The sequence below is a fragment of the Carassius carassius genome, chromosome 21 (genome assembly GCF_963082965.1).
Source record: "Carassius carassius chromosome 21, fCarCar2.1, whole genome shotgun sequence".
NCBI lineage: Eukaryota > Metazoa > Chordata > Actinopteri > Cypriniformes > Cyprinidae > Carassius > Carassius carassius.
In genome coordinates this window covers 15,171,705-15,179,431 of record NC_081775.1, presented here as the reverse complement: position 1 = coordinate 15,179,431, position 7,727 = coordinate 15,171,705, and the positions used below count along the sequence as shown (strand labels likewise).

Genomic DNA, 7,727 nt, shown 5'->3' with positions numbered 1-7,727 from the left:
TGTATAAATACCTGGGGTTATGTTTGTTTTCTTCTAAAAGAGAAGAAAAGTAATCGGATCTAGCAGTTTTTAATGCTTTCTGTAGGATATGTTACTTTCCCGCCAAGCAATACGAAATACCTCTAGTTTTGTTTTCCTCCAGCTGCGCTCCATTTTTTGGGCTGCTCTCTTTAGGGTGCGAGTATGCTCATTATACCATGGTGTCAAACTGTTTTCCTTAACCTTCCTTAAGCGTAAAGGAGCAACTTTATTTAAAGTGCTAGAAAAGAGAGAGTCTCAAGTTGTTCTGAGGTTTTGGATATGCTAAGGAATTTGGTTTCATCAGGAAGATAACTTTAAAAGCAGTCTTTTGTGTTAGAAGTGATGGTTCTTCCATACTTGTAACAAGAAGTAGAATTTACAATTTTGGCTATATGAAGTTTGCACAGAACTAAATAATGATCTGAGATATCATCACTTGGCTGAATAATTTCAACACCATCAACATCAATTCCATGTGACAGTATTAAATCTAGAGTATGATTTCGACAGTGAGTAGGTCCTGAAATGTGTTGTCTAACCCCAGTAGAGTTCAGAATGTCTATAAATGCTGATCCAAATGCATCTTTTTCATTATCAACATGGATATTAAAATCACCAACTATTAAAACTTTATCTGCAGCCAGAACTAACTCGGATGTAAAATCACCAAACTCTTTAATAAAGTCTGTATGGTGCCCTGGTGGCCTGTGTACAGTAGCCAGTACAAACATAACAGGGGATTTATCATTAACATTTGTTTCTCTGGATAACGTTATATGAAGCACCATTACTTCAAACGAGTTATACTTGAAGCCTGCTCTCTGAGAAATCCTGAAAACGTTATGAATTGAAGCAACACCTCCACCTTTGCCTTTTAGACGCGGCTCATGTTTATAACAGTAATCTTGGGGGGTGGACTCATTTAAAATAATGTAATCATCAGGTTTTAGCCAGGTTTCAAATAGAGTACATCTATATTATGATCAGTGATCATATTATTTACAAAAAGTGTTTTCGTAGAAAGGGATCTGATATTCAATAAGCCAAGCTTTATCATTTGTTTATCCATATTGCTTCTGTTTTTTATTTGTTGAACCTCAATTAAATTGTTAATCTTAACTTGGTTTGGACGTTTTTTGTTTTTTCTAGTTTGGGTAACAGACACAGTCTCTATAGTGTGAAATCTAGGTGAAAAAGTCTCTATGTGCTGAGAATTAATTGACCTCTGTGACGGGAGGCAGCTAGCAGACGGTCGGTTTAGCCAGTCTGTCTGCTTCCTGACCTGGGCCCCAGTTAGTCAAGTATAAACACTAAGACTATTTGCCATATTTCTAGAGAGAAGAGATGCGCCACCCCAGGAGGGATGAAGACCATCTCTTTTAAACAGGTCAGGTCTGCCCCAAAAGCTTGTCCAATTGTCTATAAAACCTATGTTATTCTGTGGGCACCACTTAGACATCCAGCCATTGAGTGATGACAATCTGCTATGCATCTCGTCACCACGGTAAGAAGGGAGGGGACCAGAGCATATTACAGTGTCTGACATCGTGCTTGCAAGTTCACACACCTCTTTAATGTTATTTTTAGTGATCTCCGACTGGCGAAGTCGAACATCATTAGCGCCGGCATGAATAACAATCTTACTGTATTTACGTTTAGCCAGCACTTTTAAATTTGCCAAGATGTCAGGCGCTCTGGCTCCCGGTAAACATTTGACTATGGTGGCTGGTGTCTCTATATTCACGTTCCGTACAATAGAATCACCAATAACTAGAGCACTTTCATCAGGTTTTTCACTGGGTGCATCACTGAGTGTGGAGAACCTGTTTAATGTTTTGATCGGAACAGAAGAGCGGTGTTTTGACCCACGACTACGCTGCCTCACCATCACCCAGTTGCCCTGCTGCAGGGGCTCTGTTTCCGGAACCGAACAATGTATAGGAATCCCTGAGCTAGACACATCCAAAGCCGTATCTAGAGCCCTAACATTCTTACTGTCCTCAATTAAAGTTTGGATGCGTGTCTCTTATTCTGAAATGTTCTCTGTCAGCCTAACTATTTCCCTGCATTTATCACATGTGAATCCCTCATCAGCGACAGAGATAGATAAACTGTACATGTAGCAAGAGGTGCAGGTAACAATGACAGGAGAAGCCATTACTCACCGTACTTGATGAAATATTCTTCTTACTGCGGTTGTTTGATGAACTTGTAAAAAAAACTGGAGCGAGAAAGAAAACAGCGATAGGTTCGAATGAAAACGCTAATGACAATCTAACGAGTGCTAATGCTTTGCAGGTGTACTGCACTCACGGATATAAAATAAAAGTGAACGATCAAAGTTAATCTGATAAGATTGATCGGTAATATCAGAAATATGGTGTGAATTAAGTTATATTTTACCACTTTAAAAAACAGAGAGTGATAGTAAGATAAAGATTCTAGAGAAAAAATTAAATAAAAACAGCTACACGGAGCTTGTATTCTTAAGTGCGAATTTTTGATTTTGGATTGTGTTTGTATCTGTGACGTGACTGAGGGTCTGACTTATGTCAGGAATGCAGTAGCAGTGACTTACTCATTTAGCCCGGCGACCAGAGCAAACATAATGTTAAGTGTGTAGGGAAAATATAACCAGTAGTAATGAATTTTTATGCTTTAGTGATCAATGAATGGTAAAAAGGGGGAAATTGTGGTGGAAAAATTCATTTCACATTGCTTCTGTATACCCATATATGCATGTGTTTTTCTTTGAATTGTTGTGTGAATTTTTATGGCCTAAGAGTAATGGCAACCAGGTGGTTCACGGAGACGTGTGGGTTCAGAAGGATGACACCTGGGGGGAAAACAGATGTCTGAGCATGACCTGAGAGGGTCATTGGGCCATATAGTGGGGGGACAATGCCTGAGGATGACCTGAGGGGGTCACCTAAGTCCTAAATGTGTGAGAAACTACCCATAGAGAGTGTTCCTTGTTATGTGTGGAAATTTACAGCTGCTAAGACTTTGTAACCTTGAGGCAGCAAAGGGATATAAGGTGGAGGACTGCCCTCTTCCTGGGTCGGTTTCACTCTGCAGGAACTCAGTGTTGCTGTATGACTGTCTGACCTTCTTTGCAAAGAATAAAAGCTTTCTTTTTAATTATACCTGAGAGTGAGTCTGTCTCTTATGCTGATGAGAGTTGATTTAAATTTTGCCACGACATATGTCATCTTGAGTATGTGTTGGCGCATTGTGAATGGGACTTAGACTCTGGACATTTATCTTGGAAGCATTGGAATTCTTTAATGGAATTGAGCTTGTCAAGCTCAGACTCCTTTTCATCCACCTCATCTGGAATTAAGGAGCTCGAGATCTGAGAGAGTTCTTCTCGTAGCAAAGCGTTGAAGGATTTCCCACTTTGCTAAGCAATGGCTTTCAGGGTTGATAAGTAAGAGGTTGTGGCACCAAAACTCTCCTCGGAAGAGTAGACACTGCTCAAGGCTCTTATCTGGTAAGTTATGCTTGGGTTGTCTTTATCTGTGTAGTTAAAGGGTAGCAAGCAACTTATTGATTCCATAGCGGATCCAAAGTTGTACTCTACAATGGTGTGGTCATGATACTTGGACTCAGGATGGTTAATGAGAAGGACTCTTGCAATGGAACCATGCAACAACTCAGTCGACATTACGCCATCTAATTAAACAATAAATATCATCATCATACAATATGAACACTTGCAACTCATACATGTTACTGATTAGCCAACAAACCACTTCTAACTTGTAATAAACCAGAACTCATCAGTATCACATTATCTCTCACTCAAATACATCGCTGCATGTCTGATTGCATATATGACTGTTTACACAGTGCAAAATGTGTACTCACCAAAATTCAAAGAAATAAAAGAATATATGTACTTTTATCTTCTTTAACTCCTCTTTTTAGCTCTTGCTCAAAGTTATGCTGCTGCTAATATCATTAGTCTTTTAGAAAAGAAAATGGCTTTCCGCATTCTGCAACTAACGTGGTGGGGCGGGACTTCAACCTAAACCTCACTTAATTGGAGAGTCATTAAAATGTCAATCATCACACTAACTTACTTTTCACTTTGATTTTATAATTTCTTAAATTTTTATTATTAATGTTATTTCTGGTTTGTTTATTTTAACTTTTATTTATTCCTTATTTTATAATAATTTAAAATTTTACAGGGTTACAGTATGTTAATATATATTGTGACAGCAGTGATGCGCAGGTCAATGTATTAATAACCCGCACCCGACCAATGTTTTCAACTAACGCGCCCCGCAACTCGGACCGCAAAAAAATGAAAATAAAATATTGTACCCGCCTTTTTTAAAAGCAGTAAATGTTTGTGGCAGTGGGGGGGCGTGGTTTAGCGAAGTCTGCAGTGGGAGAGAGAATTCAATTCAATTCAATTCAATTCAATTCAAGTTTATTTGTATAGCGCTTTTTACAATACAAATCGTTACAAAGCAACTTTACAGAAAATTATGTTTCTACAATATTTAGTAGTAGCTAGTAGTTTGTGCACGTTTGACAGGATTTTAGAAAAATAAAAATAATAATAATAATACAAGACGTAGTCAGCTAGATGATGAACTATCAATATTATTAATTAATAGTAATTATATGATGCAGTCACACATGTAGCAATAATTGTTAGTTCTGTTTGTTGATTCAGGGTTAGGATCATCTGGGGTACTCTGAGGGTCAGCATCATGTCTTCTCAGGTGTTCTGGATCCAGACTGGAGCTTGTGTAAATCCTAGTTACCACGGGATGTAAATCCCGTGGCAAAACATAGAAACAAAATAGAGACATCATTAGCATAGCTGCTGATCCAACAAAGTAAAATTAGTTTAACCCAAGCTAAAGAATAAAAATGCAGATGCAACTACACTCACAATTTAAGAGATACATTATTCGAATGCTTGGCTAAAGAGATGCGTTTTTAATCTAGATTTAAACAGAGAGAGTGTGTCTGAACCCCGAACATTATCAGGAAGGCTATTCCAGAGTTTGGGAGCCAAATGTGAAAAAGCTCTACCTCCTTTAGTGGACTTTGCTATCCTAGGAACTACCAAAAGTCCAGCGATTTGTGACCTTAGGGTGCGTGATGGGTTGTAGCGTGGTAGAAGGCTAGTTAGGTACGCAGGAGCTAAACCATTTAGGGCCTTATAGGTAAGTAATGATAATTTGTAACTGATACGGAACTTAATAGGTAGCCAGTGCAGAGACTGTAAAATTGGGGTAATATGATCATATTTTCTTGACCTGGTAAGGACTCTAGCTGCTGCATTTTGGACTACCTGTAGCTTGTTTATTGACGAAGCAGGACAACCACCTAGAAGTGCATTACAATAGTCCAGTCTAGAGGCCATGAAAGCATGAACTAGCTTTTCTGCATCAGAAACAGATAACATGTTTCGTAGCTTGGCAATGTTTCTAAGATGGAAGAATGCAGTTTTTGTAACATTGGAAATATGATTTTCAAAAGACAAATTGCTGTCCAATATAACACCCAGATTTCTGACTGTAGAGGAAGTAACAGTACATCCGTCTAGTTGCAGATTGTAATCTACAAGATTCTGTGTGGTGTTTTTTGGTCCAATAATTAATATCTCTGTCTTATCCGAATTTAATTGGAGAAAATTATTTGTCATCCAATCTTTTATATTTTTAACACACTCTGTTAGCTTAGATAATTGGGAAGTTTCATCTGGTCTCGTTGAGATATATAGCTGAGTATCATCAGCATAACAGTGGAAGCTAATTCCGTATTTTCTAATAATATTACCAAGGGGCAACATGTATATTGAAAATAGAAGGGGACCTAGGACGGATCCTTGTGGCACTCCATATTTTACTGATGATGAATGAGATGACACCCCATTTAAGTAAACAAAATGGTAGCGATCGGACAGGTAGGATCTAAACCATCTTAGAGCCTGCCCTTGAATACCTGTATAGTTTTGTAATCGATCTATGAGTATGTCATGATCTATGGCGTCGAACGCAGCACTAAGATCAAGTAAGACTAGAAATGAGATGCAGCCTTGATCTGACGCAAGAAGCAGGTCATTTGTAATTTTAACAAGTGCAGTTTCTGTGCTATGGTGGGGCCTAAAACCTGACTGAAATTCTTCATACAGATCATTTTTATGCAGGAAGGTGCTCAATTGAGCAGACACAACTTTTTCTAAAATTTTAGACATAAATGGAAGATTTGAAATAGGCCTATAATTTGCCAGTACACTAGGATCTAGTTTTGGTTTCTTAATAAGAGGCTTGATAACCGCCAGCTTGAATGGTTTTGGGACGTGACCTAAAGATAACGACGAGTTAATGATATTGAGAAGCGGTTCTTCGGCTACAGGTAACAGCTCTTTTAGTAATTTAGTGGGTACAGGATCTAATAAACATGTTGTTGGTTTAGATACAGTGATAAGTTTATTTAGCTCTTCCTGTCCTATATTTGTAAAGCACTGCAGTTTATCTTTGGGTGCGATGGATGAAACTGAAGTGTTAGACGCTGTAGAATCTACATTCGCTATTGTATTTCTAATGTTATCTATTTTATCAGTGAAGAAATTCATAAAGTCATTACTATTTAACGTTGGTGGAATATTTGAATCAGGTGGCGTCTGGTAATTTGTTAATTTAGCCACTGTGCTAAATAAAAACCTTGGATTGTTTTGGTTATTTTCAATGAGTTTGTGGATATGCTCTGCCCTAGCAGTTTTTAGAGCCTGTCTATAGCTGGACATACTGTTTTTCCATGCAATTTTAAAAACTTCCAAGTTAGTTTTTCTCCATTTGCGTTCAAGACTACGAGTTACTTTCTTGAGAGAGTGAGTATTACTGTTATACCATGGCACAGTACGTTTTTCTCTAACCTTTTTCAATTTGATGGGGGCAACAGCTTCTAATGTATTAGAGAAAATAGTGCCCATGTTGTCAGTAATTTCATCTAATTCATGTGTATTTTTGGGTACAAATAGCAGTTGAGATAGATCAGGCAGGTTATTTGCGAATCTGTCTTTGGTGGCTGGAACAATAGTTCTGCCCAGACGGTAACGCTGAGACATATAGTTAATATCAGTTATACGCAGCATGCACGATACAAGGAAATGGTCTGTAATATCATCACTTTGGGGTACAATATCTATAGCAGTAAGATCGATTCCATGCGATATAATTAGATCTAGTGTATGATTAAAACGATGAGTGGGCCCGGTGACATTTTGCTTGACTCCAAAGGAGTTTATTAGGTCAGTAAACGCAAGTCCTAATGTATCATTTGCATTATCAACGTGAATATTAAAATCTCCCATGATTAGCGCCTTATCAACTGTAACTAGAAGGTCTGAGAGGAAATCTGCAAATTCTTTTAGGAATTCTGTATACGGCCCTGGTGGTCTATACACAGTAGCCAGAGCAAGAGATACATTAGATTTATTTTGCATGTCTGACAGTGTAACATTTAGCAGAAGTATTTCAAAAGAGTTAAACCTGTATCCTGTTTTCTGGGTAACATTGAGAATATCACTATATATTGTTGCAACACCTCCGCCACGACCAGTCTGACGGGGCTCATGCTTATAACAGTAGTTTGGTGGAGTAGACTCATTTAGACCAAAATAATCATTTGGTTTTAGCCAGGTTTCAGTCAAGCAGAGTCAGAGAATCAGGAGACGA

At 38.2% G+C, this 7,727-nt stretch overlaps 1 long non-coding RNA gene across 1 annotated transcript; it reads left to right on the top strand.

Annotated features, from left to right (window-relative positions):
* The first annotated feature begins 2,505 nt into the window (after nucleotides 1-2,505).
* LOC132097144 (uncharacterized) lies at nucleotides 2,506-3,167 on the top strand. Its single transcript, XR_009422676.1, has 2 exons — nucleotides 2,506-2,779; nucleotides 2,833-3,167. It is a non-coding gene; the product is annotated as an uncharacterized LOC132097144 (long non-coding RNA).
* The last annotated feature ends 4,560 nt before the right edge of the window (nucleotides 3,168-7,727 follow it).